The 14,528-nt window shown below is 42.5% G+C and overlaps 1 protein-coding gene across 1 annotated transcript in view; it reads right to left on the bottom strand.

The window, feature by feature from the left end:
- The window catches only part of RNF17 (ring finger protein 17), a 341,311-nt gene that overhangs the window by 137,893 nt on the left and 188,890 nt on the right, over positions 1-14,528 (bottom strand). The window lies entirely within an intron of this gene.

Raw genomic sequence — 14,528 nt, forward strand, 5'->3', positions numbered from 1 at the left:
ATTAAAAATCCTCTCTGTTTTTAAGAGCACAGTAATTTATAATTCCACTGTGCACAGCCCACTGCCTAGGTTACTGGCCACTGTGTGTCTGGAGGAGAGAAGGTTTTTCCACCAACATAGAAGAGGATTCTTTACTGTTAGGGCAGTGAGAATCTGGAATTGCTTGCCTGAGGAGGTGGTGATGGCGAACTCAGTCGAAGGGTTCAAGAGAGGCCTGGATGTCTTCCTGGAGCAGAACAATATTGTATCATACAATTAGGTTCTGTAGAAGGACGTAGATCTGGGGATTTATTATGATGGAATATAGGCTGAACTGGATGGACAAATGTCTTTTTTCGGCCTTACTAACTATGTTACTGTTACCCACGTGCTGGGGTAGTAGTGTGCGGGCCTCTGATGCTAATAAGTTGAATAAGATTATCAAGAAGGCAAGTTCTGCTGTCGGCTGCAATCTGGACTCTTTTGGGGAGGTAGTGGAGAGAAGAACTCTGAAAAAGGGTATGGCAATTATGAACAATAATGCACATCCACTATATGAGCTATTCATGAGACAGAAGAGCACCTTCAGTAACTGGCTAATACTTCTGAGGTGTAAGAAGGAAAAATATAGGAAATCGTTTGTGCCAACTGCCATGGGAATGTACAATAATAACATTAGGGTTAAACCACCAAGGTGAATGTCTACTTATTTCTCTACATTTCAGTTCACTCGTTGTGTATGTCCTATTCTAATGTATAATGTTCTTCTGTCAACAAACTGTCATGTCAACTATGTAATTCCTTTATGATTTTTATGATTTAAGTTGTGCTGCTGTGATACCATAATTTCCCACGGGATCAATAAAGTGTATCGTATCGTATCGTATCAAACAGGCTGGTTACCCACGTAAGAAGGTTTGCAGCCCGCTTGTGCCACTCTGAAGCTGGCTACATGTCACAGGATCTGACTCTCCTCAGTCCTTCAGCCACTTCTCCCATATGGCAAAGCTGTCTGTGCCAGAAGCCTTGGGGAACGCTCACTTTGGACCAACGACCAAACTGTCAATCTGCAATAGCACATTTTTCCCCTCTCTCTTTTTTTGACAGCAGTAAAAGAAAAATTATCTTTGCAACCTCCCCAGATCACCTCTGAGAAAAGCACTACACTTTTCTGAGACCAATTAGTGGACCTGTACTGTAGTCTGTGTACATTAAGCTTCATTACAAAGATTACAAGAAGCGATGGGCGAACGTGCTGGAATAAGGTGTTATCCGAGCATGCTCAGGTGGTAACCAAGTGCCTTCGGTGTGCTCGGATAAGGTGTTAAGGGTCCCACAAAATACTTAATAAGTAACATTTCCCACATGTCTACTTTACATCAGCACAATTTTGGAAGTTGACCAGCAATTTCTCATTTTTACAACACCATTTTTTTTTTAGGGAACACATCACATTTGACGTCACATTAAGGGGTCTATATGGTAGAAAATACCAAAAAGTGACACCATTCTAAAAACTGCACCCCTCAAGGTGATCAAAACCACATTCAGGAAGATTATTAACCCTTCAGGTGCTTCACAGGAAGTTTTGGAATGTTTAATTAAAAAAAAAAAATGAACATTTATCTTTTTTCATAAATTTTTTTTACTTCAGATCCAATTTGTTTTATTTTCCCAAGGGTAACAGGAGAAATTGGACCCCAGAAGTTGTTGTGCGATTTGTCTTTAGTACGCCAATACCCCATATGTGGGGGTAAACCACTGTTTGGGCGCATGGCAGAGCGCCGTTTGACTTTTTCAACGCAGAATTGGCTGAAATGGAGATAGGACGCCATGTCGCGTTTGGATAGCCCCTGATGTGCCTACCCCCCAATTCTAGCTCCAATCCTAACACACTCCTAACCCTAATCCCAACCCTAACCACACACCTAACCCAAACACGTGCCTAACCCTAATCCCAACCCTAACTATAACCCTAAACCACACACCTAACGCGAACAAGCGCCTAACCTTAAACCCAACCCTAACCACACACCTAACCCAAACATGCGCCTATCCGTAATCCCAAACCTAACCAAAACCCTAACCACACACCTAATCCGAACACACCCCTAACCCCAATCCCAACCCTATTCCTAACCACACCTAATCCGAGCACGCGCCTAACCCTAATTCCAACCCTAGCCACACCCCTAACCCCAACACATCCCTAACCCTAATCCCAACCACACCCCTAACCCTGACACACCCCTAACAATAATCCCAACCATAAACGTAATCCAAACCCTAACCCAATCTCTAGCCCCAATCCTAACTTTAGCCCCAACCCTAACTTTAGCCCCAACCCTAATGGGAAAATGGAACATTTTTATTTTATTATTTTTCCCTACCTAAGAAGGTGATAAAGGGGGTTTTGAATTACCATTTATAGCACACATGCCGATCCAGCGATGACAGCGGGTGATCAGCGACCAAAAAAAGGTCCTGATCATTCCCCAGCGACCAACGATCTCCCAGCAGGGGCCTAATCGTTGGTCGCTGTCACACATAACGAGATCGTTAGCGGGATCGTTGTTACGTCACAAAAAGCGTGACGTTGCAACGATATCGTTAACGAAATCGTTATGTGTGAAGGTACCTTTATCTTATGCTAAAGAAGGGTGTTGTTTTTCTCTGGTCCTAGCAGTAGACAGTAGTCTGGATAGTAAGTTTACTTTCAGTTCAGCTGAAGAGACAAAGAACACATGCAGACATAAGAGCTCAAAAAACTCATACAAGTATATAGCAGATATTTTATTGTCATATTCGATTATTTTGTACTGTATAGAGTGACGATAGAAATTACGTGTTTTTTTTTTCTTTTGTTTATGATCAACCATGTTCACATACAGTATAATTCTGCGAAAAAATGTATAAATTAGCTAAAACATCAAGACTTCAATAGGTCCAGTCAAAAATGAACGAACATTATATTTGTATAGTGGTAGCGAACAGAACAGCAGGGATATGTTACTCCAGATATGTTATTTAGTTTACTTTTGTTATTTCCTGTAGAAAAATATGATAAAAAAAAAAAAAAAAAAAAATCAGAAAAAAAAAATTCTAAAGCATTACTGTTGGATCTCACAATAATAATACATAAAAAAAGAAATACAATTATTAATAACCACAAATGAAACTCTAAAAAGAAACGAAAACAAGTCAATAGTCAGAGTGACTACATTCAGTAGTTCTAGCCAGGGTCACGAGTCCAGTAGTCCTAGTGTTAAAAATACAAATATCCGATGATGATGTTATGTATTTTAACCCCTTAAGCCCCGAGGGTGGTTTGCACGTTAATTACCGGGCCAATTTTTACAATTCTGACCACTGTCCCTTTATGAGGTTATAACTCTGGAACGCTTCAATGGATCCCTGTGATTCTGACATTGTTTTCTCGTGACATATTGTACTTCATGATAGTGGTAAAATTTCTTAGATATTACCTGCGTTTATTGTGGAAAAGAACGGAAATTTGGCAAAAATTTAGCAATTTTCCACCTTTGAATTTTTATGCCCTTAAATCACAGATATGTCACACAAAATACTTAATAAGTAACATTTCCCACATGTCTACTTTACATCAGCACAATTTTGGAACCAAATTTTTTTTTTGTTAGGGAGTTATAAGGGTTTAAAGTTGACCAGCAATTTCTCATTTTTACAACACCAATATTTTTTTTTTTTTAGGGACCACATCACATTTGAAGTCATTTTGAGGGGTCTATATGATAGAAAATAACCAAGTGTGACACCATTCTAAAAACTGCACCCCTCAAGGTGCTCAAAACCCCATTCAAGAAGTTTATTAACCCTTCAGATGTTTCACAGGAATTTTTGGAATGTTTAAATAAAAATGAACATTTAACTTTTTTTCACAAAAAATTTACTTCAGCTCCAATTTGTTTTATTTTACCAAGGGTAACAGGAGAAAAAGGACCCCAAAAGTTGTTGTACAATTTGTCCTGAGTACGCAGATACCCCATATGTGGGGGTAAACCACTGTTTAGGCGCATGGGAGAGGTCGGAAGGGAAGGAGCGCCATTTGACTCTTCAATGCAAAATTGACAGGAATTGAGATGGGACGCCATGTTGCGTTTGGAGAGCCCCTGATGTGCCTAAAAATTGAAACCCCCCACAAGTGACACTATTTTGGAAAGTAGCCCCCTAAGGAACTTATCTAGATGTGTGGTGAGCACTTTTACCCACCAAGTGCTTCACAGAAGTTTATAATGCAGAACCGTAAAAATAAAAAATCATATTTGTTCACAAAAATGATCTTTCGCCCCCAATTTTTTATTTTCCCAAGGGTTAAAGAAGAAATTAGACCCCAAAAGTTGTTGTCCAATTTGTCCTGAGTACGCCGATACCCGATATGTGGCGGTAAACAACTGTTTGGGCGCATGGCAGAGCTCGGAAAGGAAGGAGCGCCGTTTGACTTTTCAATGCAAAATTGACAGGAATTGAGATGGGACGCCATGTTGCGTTTGGAGAGCCCCTGATGTGCCTAAACATTAAAACCCCCCCACAAGTGACACCATTTTGGAAAGTAGACCCCCTAAGGAACTTCTCTAGATGTGTGGTGAGCACTTAGAACCCCCAAGTGTTTCACTACAGTTTATAACAGAGCCGTGAAAATAAAAAATTATTTTTTTTTTTTCACAAAAATGATTTTTTTACCCCCAGTTTTGTATTTTCACAAAGGTAACGGGATAAATTGGACCCCAAAAGTTTTTGTCCAATTTGTCCTGAGTACGCTGATACCCCATATGTGGGGGGAAACCACTGTTTGGGCGCATGGCAGAGCTCGGAAGGGAAGGAGCGCCATTTGGAATGCAGACTTAGATGGATTGGTCTGCAGGTGTCACGTTGCATTTGCAGAGCCCCTGATGTACCCAAACAGTAGAAACCCCCCACAAGTGACCCCATATTGGAAACTAGACCTCCCAAGGAACTTTAGACATGTTGTGAGAACTTTGAAGCCCCACGTGTTTCACTAAAGTTTTCAATGCAGAGCCGTGAAAATAAAAAAATCTTTTTTTCCCCACAAAAATGATTTTTAGCCCCCCAAATTTTTAATTTTCCCAAGGGTAACAACAGAACTTGGAAACCAAAATTTGTTGTCCAATTTGTCCAGAGTACGCTGATACCCCATATGTTGGGGTAAACCCCTGTTTGGGCGCACGGGAGAGCTCGGAAGTGAAGGAGAACTGTTTTACTTTTTCAACGCAGAATTGGCTGGAATTGAGATCGGACGCCATGTCACGTTTGGAGAGCCCCTGATGTGCCTAAACAGTGGAAACCCCCAATTCTAACTGAAACCCTAATCCAAACATACCCCTAACCCTAATCCCAACAGTAACCCTAACCACACCTTTAACTCGAATCCAAACCCTAATCCCAACCGTAAATGTAATCCAAACCCTAACTTTAGCCCCAACCCTAACTTTAGCCCCAACCCTAAACCCTAACTTTAGCCCTAACCCTAACTTTAGCCCCAACCCTAACCCTAACTTTAGCCTCAACCCTAACCCCAACTTTAGCCCCAACCCTAACCCTAACTTTAGCCCTAACCGTGACTTTAGCTCCAACCCTAACTGTAGCCTTAACCCTAGCCCTAACCGGAAAATGGAAATATATATATATATATATATATATATATATATATATATATATATATATATATATATATATATATATATATATATATATATATATATATATATATATATAATTTTATTTTTTTTCCCCCTAACTAAGGGGGTGATGAAGGGGGGTTTGATTTACTTTTATAGCGTTTTTTAGAGCAGATTTTTATGATTGGCAGCTGTCACATACTAAAAGATGCTTTTTATAGCAAAAAAGTTTTTGCGTCTCCACATTTTGAGACCTATAATTTTTCCATATTTTGGTCCACAGTGTCATGTGAGGTCTTTTTTTTTGCGGGACGAGTTGACGTTTTTATTGGTAACATTTTCTGACACGTGACAGTTTCTGATCGCTTTTTATTCCGATGTGAGGCAGAATAACCAAAAACCAGCTATTCATGAATTTCTTTTGGGGGAGGCGTTTATACCGTTCCGCATTTGGTAAAATGGATAAAGCAGTTTTATTCTTCGGGTCAGTACGATTACAGCGATATCTCATTTATATCATTATTTAAATGTTTTGGCGCTTTTATACGATAAAAACTATTTTATAGAAAAAATAATTATTTTGGCATCGCTTTATTCTCAGGACTATAACTTTTTTTGCTGATGATGCTGTATGGCGGCTCGTTTTTTGCGGGACAAGATGACGTTTTCAGCGGTACCATGGTTATTTATATCTGTCTTTTTGATCGCGTGTTATTCCACTTTTTGTTTGGCAGTATGATAATAAAGCGTTGTTTTTTGCCTTTTTTTTTCTTACGGCGTTTAATGAAGGGGGTAACTAGTGGGACAGTTTTATAGGTTGGGTCGTTACGGACGCGGCGATACTAAATGTGTACTTTTATTGTTTGGTTTTATTTAGATAAAGAAATGTATTTATGGGAATATTTTTTTTTCTTTATTTAGGAATTTATTTGTTTATTTTTTTTACACATGTGGAAATTTTTGTTTTTAACTTTTTACTTTGTTCCGGTTCCGGGGGGACATCACAGATCTCTGATCTGACAGTTTGCGAAGCACTCTGTCAGATCAGCGATCTGACTTACAGCACTGCAGGCTTACCAAGCGCCTGCTCTAAGCAGGCACTTGGTATGCCACCTCCCTCCCTGCAGGACCCGGATTGTTGTGAATTCCGCTCTTGGGCTCCCTCCGGTGGTTGTAAGTAGCATTTTTGTGAGTTCTGCTCTTTGGCTCCCTCCTGTGGTTTTGAGTGGTATGGCTGCTTCTTGGATTTAGCTTCAGCAGCTGTTTTCACTGATCGTCTTTCTGGCTTGGCTATATTAGTCTGGCCTTATCCCTCATTCAATGTCAGTTGTCAATTGTTCCTGCCTGGAGTCATTGCTCTTAGGACTTTCCTGACACTCTGACCAGTTCATCAAAGCTAAGTCCTTGCTTGTCCTTTTGCGGTTCTCTTGTTGTGGACTTTGTTGTTCAGCACTTTCTTTGTTTTTGTTCATTTGTCCAGCTTTTCAGTATGGATCTATTCAGCTAAGCTCTGGGCAGCAGAGTTTGCCCTCCACACCTTTAGTCAGGTGTGGAGATTTTTGCATTTCTCTGCGGTGGACTTTTTCTAGTTTTTATTACTGACCGCACAGCGTTCTGTCCTGTACTATTTTCTATCTAGCTAAAAGTGGCCTCCTGTGCTAAATCTTGTTTCATACTACGTATGTCATTTCCTTCTCCTCTCACAGTCATTATTTGTGGGGGGCTAATCTATCCTTTGGGGATTTTCTCTGAGGCAAGATAGTTTTCCTTCTTCTATCTTTAGGGGTAGTTAGCTCTTAGGCTATGACGAGATGCCTAGGCAGAGTTAGGAGCATTCCACGGCTACTTCTAGTGTTGTGTTGAGCTTGGGGACTGCGGTCAGTATAGTTGCCACCTGCTCAGAGCTAGACGCATGTCGCTCCTTACTCACCAGATCATAACACCGGATGCCGCGGCCATTTTGGATCCGGGCCTGCTACAGGGAGGAGAGGTAAGAGACCCTCGCAGCAACACTATCACATCGCGTTGCTCCGGGGGTCTCAGGGAAGCACGCAGGGAGCCCCCTCCCTGCGCGATGCTTCCCTGTACCGCCGGCACACTGCGATCATGTGAGCGCGGCTCGCATATGACGTACTATCCCGTCACTGGGAATTAAGTCCCAGGTCACCTTGACGGGATAGTACGTAATATGGGATTAAGGGGTTAACTGACGCTGCCATGGATAAATGACAGATAACCTACTTCCAAAGTTGATGATAATCACACAATAGAAAACCATGGTACAGGACAGATCTTAATATAGAGGTAAATATACTTATTCAAAAAAAATACCGTACATGCTGTTAAGAACCAATGATGAGCATGGACCCGTAGAAGCGCCGTAGCGCGAAACGGCCGTCGTCCGGTCTCTCCTCACTCCCGCTCCCTCACAGATCACTGCGTATGCCGGTTCATACTATGCATAGTATGTTTTGCTGAATAAAGAGCACACTTGGAAGAAGCGCAAGGGTGAGTGCTGCATCATTTTTCTTCTCATTATATGGTCCAATGCATAAGATAATTAGCTCTCACACACAATAAAGAAAAAAAAGATATTCCTTCATAGAAAGATGTTTCCTATGGCCACGCTAGGAAACTACCATAGTCAATTTTTATACGCTGAGCGATAAAGAATCCAATACTGGATAAATCTTACAGATATAGTTCCATTTGTCTATTCATTCGTGGTACAGCATCCAAGCGATTCGAGGCCATGATACATCAAACAAACTCCTTAGTAGTTCTCAACGCGTTTCCCCTTGAAAACAGGTTCATCAGGAGAGACCGATGTGTGATAACTGCTATGAACTGGTGGTTTAGGAGCAACATGGGACGAGCTCTGAAGGAGGTGGAACCTGTACTGACCGCAGTCCCTAAGCTCAACACAACACTAGAAGTAGCCGTGGGATGCTCCTGTCATTCCCTAGGCACCTCGTCACAGCCTGAGAACTAACTACCACTAAAGATAGAAACAGGAAAACTATCTTGCCTCAGAGAAAATCTCCAAAGGATAGATAGCCCCCCACAAGTAATGACTGTGAGTGGAGAGGGAAAAGACATACGTAGAATAAAACCAGGATGTAGCACAGGAGGCCAGTCTAACTAGATAGATAGGACAGGACGGAATACTGTGCGGTCAGTATTAAAAACTACAAAAATCCACACAGAGTTTACAAAAATCTCCACACCTGACTAAAGGTGTGGAGGGTAAATCTGCTTCCCAGAGTTTCCAGCTTAACTGAATTAATCCATACTGACAAGCTGGACAAAACATAGAATGCACAGAACGAATAAGTCCACAACATGTGGACAGAAAAGAGCAAAGAAAGGACTTAGCTTTGCTGAACTGGTCAGGATGTCAGAGAAATCCAAGAGAGATGTGAATCCAACCAGGAACCATGGACAAGTGGCACTGGCTGAAGGGAAGAGCCAGGCATAAATAGCCGAGCAGAAAGACAATCAGTGGAAGCAGCTGCAGACTGCTAAATCCAAGGAGCAGCCATTCCACTTAAAACCACCGGAGGGAGCCCAAGAGCAGAACTCACAAAAGTGCCACTTACAACCATCAGAGGGAGCCCAAGAGCGGAATTCACAACAGAAAACATTGCAGTGGAGAAAATTCCAAGTGCGGTGAAATTGCAAAACAAATGCAATCCCACACTTGTTTTTTGTTTGGCTTTTTTGCTAGGTTCACTAAATGCTAAAACTGACCTGCCATTGTGATTCTCCACGTCATTACGAGTTCATAGACACTAAACATGTCTAGGTTCTTTATCTAAGTGGTGAAAAAAAATTCCAAACTTTGCTAAAAGAAAAAAAAAAAAATTTGAGCCATTTTCCGATAATTATAGCGTTTCCATTTTTCGGGATGTCGGGTCGGGTGAGGGCTTATTTTTTGCGTGCCGATCTGACATTTTTAATGATACCATTTTCTGCTACATCACATTGCTTCTATGCAGCTGAATTACAGGCTGCTATGAGTGCCGACCACAGGGTGGCGCTCATAGCAAGCCGGCATCAACAACCATAGAGGTCTCAAGGAGACCTCAGGTTGTCATGCCGACGCATCGCTGACCCCCGATCACATGACGGGGGTCGGCGATGCACGTATTTCCGGCCCGATAGCGGTAGTTAAATGCCGTTGTCAGCGTTTGACAGCGGCATTTAACTAGTTAATAGCGGCGGGTGGATCGCGATTCAACCTGCCGCTATTGCGCACACATGTCAGCTGTACAAAACAGCTGACATGTCCCGGCTTTGATGTGGGCTCAGCGCCGGAGCCCACATCAAAGGGGGAGACACGACATGCACCGTACTAGTACGGCGCATGTCGTGAAGGGGTTAGATCTGTCCTGTACCATGGTTTTCTATTGTGTGATTATCATCAACTTTGGAAGTAGGTTATCTGTCATTTATCTATGGCAGCGTCAGTAAAAATACATAACATTTGTTTGTTATCTTATGCATCGGATATTTGTATTTTTAAATAATCATATGTTGACTCAGTGCTAAGTAACATTTAGATATCGGTATATCAATGACAATTCTTGGATACAGGCCATCAGGCCCTCTTTTTCTGACTAAACGTCTTCTCAGGGTCAGATAGAAGTAAAGGGATAGCCGACGTACAAGCGGGGGCGCCAACTCTCGTCATCTTAGGGTGCCAACCTCCGCATGTAGGTAGGTGTTCAGACCGGTACAAACGCAGGATTACATCACTCATTTCGTCACCTAAGCTGAGTAAGAATGTGATGGATGGTGCACTATCATAGATCACCTTATGATATATCCTATACTCTCTAGATAGTACCCAGGACCGTAGGGTATTTTTTAATGCTCTGTGTTCACAGGGGCTGTACTCTGCATATTATCCTCTGAGCAGAGATTGTTTTATGAGCTACAAAAGTATCTTAGGAGTACTACTCTAAGGGCTTGTTTTCACTTGCGAGGAACACGTCCGTGTCTCGCATGTGGAAACGAAGCTCTGGCGCCGGCACTGTGGAGTGGAGCGTGCGGCCGCATAGCAACACATGGAGCCGCACGCTCCGCTCCGGAGTGCCGGCACCAAAGCTTTGTTTCCACATGCGAGACACGGACGTGTTCCTCGCAAGTGAAAACAAGCCCTAACCCCGAGACTATATGTCTATCACTACTGTAGACTCCCTTGGGTGGTAGATAGCCCTGTACAGTTTATATTTATATATATTTTTTTACACTTTGTGGGGTTTTTTGCGCACACGGTGTCACCTTCATTGAGTAGGCATGTAGGTTGTTTTTACCATTAACTGAATAAAAGTTATATTTTAGAGAGTGTTTTCTAGTAGTAAGCAGTTATTCTATACCCTACAATATATGGGATATTTGTAAAATTTTAGGATAGCTACTACCAACAGGTGGCTCTGGAGTGCTAGTCCTCTTCCTCACTGAAGAGGTAATTTGCATATCTGCCTCCTAAGTAACATTAAGGGTATGTGCACACATCAGGATTTCTTGCAGAAATTATCCTGACAAAAACCGGACAATTCTGCCAGAAATCCACATGCGGTTTTTCATGCGTTTGACGCGTTTTCTCCCAAATGCATAGAATAGCAAGAAAAACGCAGAAAATCCGCAAAATTAACCCCTTCCCGACCTGTGACACAGCGTATGCGTCATGAAAGTCGGTGCCAATCCGACCTGTGACGCATATGCTGTGTCACAGAATGATCGCGTCCCTGCAGATCGGGTGAAAGGGTAAACTCCAATTTCACCCGATCTGCAGGGACAGGGGGAGTGGTAGTACAGCCCAGGGGTGGTGGCTTCACCCCCCACGGCTACGATCGCTCTGATTGGCTGTTGAAAGTGAAACTGCCAATCAGAGCGATTTGTAATAAATAAAGGGGATGGGAGAACTACAATACCCAGATAGATTAGCAAAATTAGGATTATTTAGTCTAGAAAAAAGACGACTGAGGGGCGATCTAATAACCATGTATAAGTATATAAGGGGACAATACAAATATCTCGCTGAGGATCTGTTTATACCAAGGAAGGTGACGGGCACAAGGGGGCATTCTTTGCATCTAGAGGAGAGAAGGTTTTTCCACCAACATAGAAGAGGATTCTTTACTGTTAGGGCAGTGAGAATCTGGAATTGCTTGCCTGAGGAGGTGGTGATGGCGAACTCAGTCGAGGGGTTCAAGAGAGGCCTGGATGTCTTCCTGGAGCAGAACAATATTGTATCATACAATTATTAGGTTCTGTAGAAGGACGTAGATCTGGGTATTTATTATGATGGAATAAAGGCTGAACTGGATGGACAAATGTCTTTTTTCGGCCTTACTAACTATGTTACTATGTAATATTTCAACCTATTAAAACCGGTGAAATATTACAATCCAGCCATGGCCGATGCTGCAATATCATCGGACATGGCTGGAAACACTGGTCAATGTGCATTTTGATCACTGTGATAAAGCCTATCACAGTGATCAAAATAAAAAAAAAATAGTAAATGACCCCCCCGTTTGTCACGCCCATAGGTATGGACAATAATAAAATAAAGAAATTTTTTTTTTCCACTAAGGTTGGGGTAAGAACTAGGGTTAGGGTTTCGGTATGTGCACACGTATTCTGGTCCTCTGCGGATTTGATAAATCCGCAGTGCTAAACCGCTGCGGATTTACCGCGGTTTTTCTGCGCATTTCACTGCGGTTTTACAACTGCGATTTTCTATTGGAGCAGTTGTAAAACCGCTGCGGAATCCGCAGAAAGAAGTGACATGCTGCGGAATGTAAACCGCTGCGTTTCCGTGCAGTTTTTCTGCAGCATGTGTACAGCGATTTTTGTTTCCCATAGGTTTACATTGAAATGTAAACTCATGGGAAACTGCTGCGGATCCGCAGCGTTTTCCGCAGTGTGTGCACATACCTTTAGAATTAGGCTATGTGCACACGGTGCGGATTTAGCTGCTGATCCGCAGTGGATTGGCCGCTGCGGATTCGCAGCAGTGTTCCATCAGGTTTACAGTACCATGTAAACCTATGGAAAACCAAATCCGCTGTGCCCATGGTGCGGAAAATACCACGCGGAAACGCTGCTTTGTATTTTCCGCAGCATGTCAATTCTTTGTACGGATTCCGCAGCGTTTTACACCTGTTCCTCAATAGGAATCCGAAGGTGAAATCCGCACAAAAAACACTGGAAAACCGCGGTAAATCTGCAGGTAAAACGCAGTGCCTTTTACCTGCGGATTTTTCAAAAAATGGTGCTGAAAAATCTCACACGAATCCGCAACGTGGACACATAGCCTTAGGGTTAGGGTTGGAATTAGGGTTGTGGTTAGGGGTGTGTTGGGGTTATGGCTACAGTTGGGATTAGGGGTGTGTTGGGGTTAGTGTTGGAGGTAGAATTGAGGGGCTTCCACTGTTTAGGCACATCAGGGGTCTCCAAACGCAACATGGCGCCACCATTGATTCCAGCCAATCTTGTATTCAAAAACTCAAATGGTGCTCCCTCACTTCCGAGCCCCGACGTGTTCCCAAACAGTGGTTTACCCCCACATATGGGGTACCAGCATACTCAGGACAAACTGCGCAACAATAACTGGGGTCCAATATCTCCTGCTACCCTTGTGAAAATAAAAAATTGCTTGCTAAAACATCATTTTTTAGGAAAGAAAACAATTATTATTTTCACGGCTCTGCGTTGTAAACGTCTGTGAAGCACTTGGGGGTTCAAAGTTCTCACCACATATCTAGATAAGTTCCTTGGGGGGTCTAGTTTCCAAAATGGGGTCACTTGTGGGGGGTTTCTACTGTTTAGGCACACCAGGGGCTCTGCAAACGCAACGTGACGCCCGCAGACCAATCCATCTAAGTCTGCATTTCAAAAGTCACTACTTCCCTTCTGAGCCCCGATGTGCGCCCAAACAGTGGTTTACCCCCACATATGGGGTATCAGCGCACTCAGGAGAAAATGGACAACAACTTTTGGGTCAAATTTCTCCTGCTAAGCTTGGGAAAAAAAAAATTATTTTTTAGCCCGCAATTTTTTGAGAAAAGAAATTTTTTTTTTTTATTTTCATGGCTCTGCGTTATAAACTTCTGTGAAACACTTGGGGGTTCAAAGTGCTCACCACACATCTAGATTAGTTCCTTTAGGGGTCTAGTTTCCAAAATGGGGTCATTTGTGGGGGATCTCCAATGTTTAGGCACACAGGGGCTCTCCAAACGCGACATGGTGTCCGCTAATGATTGGAGCTAATTTTCCATTTAAAAAGCCAAATGGCGTGCCTTCCCTTCCGAGCCCTGCCGTGTGCCCAAACAGTGGTTTACCCCCACATATGGGGTATCCGCGTACTCAGGACAAACTGGACAACAACATTTGTGGTCCAATTTCTCCTATTACCGTTGGCAAAATAGGAAATTCCAGGCTAAAAAATCATTTTTGAGGAAAGAAAAATAATTTTTTATTTTCATGGCTCTGCGTTATAAACTTCTGTGAAGCACCTGGGGGTTTAAAGTGCTCACTAGGCATCTAGGTAAGTGCCTTGGGGGGTCCAGTTTCCAAAATGGGGTCACTTGTGGGGGAGCTCCAATATTTAGGCACACGGGGTCTCTCCAAACGCGACATGGTGTCCGCTAACGATGGAGATAATTTTTCATTCAAAAAGTTAAATGGCGCTCCTTCCCTTCCGAGCCTTACCATGTGCCCAAACAGTGGTTTACCCCCACATGTGAGGTATCGGTGTACTCAGGAGAAATTGCCCAACAAATTTTAGGATCCAGTTTATCCTGTTGCCCATGTGAAAATGAAAAAATTGAGGCTAAAAGAATTTTTTTGTGAAAAAAAAGT

Source organism: Ranitomeya imitator, chromosome 3, assembly GCF_032444005.1.
Source record: "Ranitomeya imitator isolate aRanImi1 chromosome 3, aRanImi1.pri, whole genome shotgun sequence".
Classification (NCBI taxonomy): domain Eukaryota; kingdom Metazoa; phylum Chordata; class Amphibia; order Anura; family Dendrobatidae; genus Ranitomeya; species Ranitomeya imitator.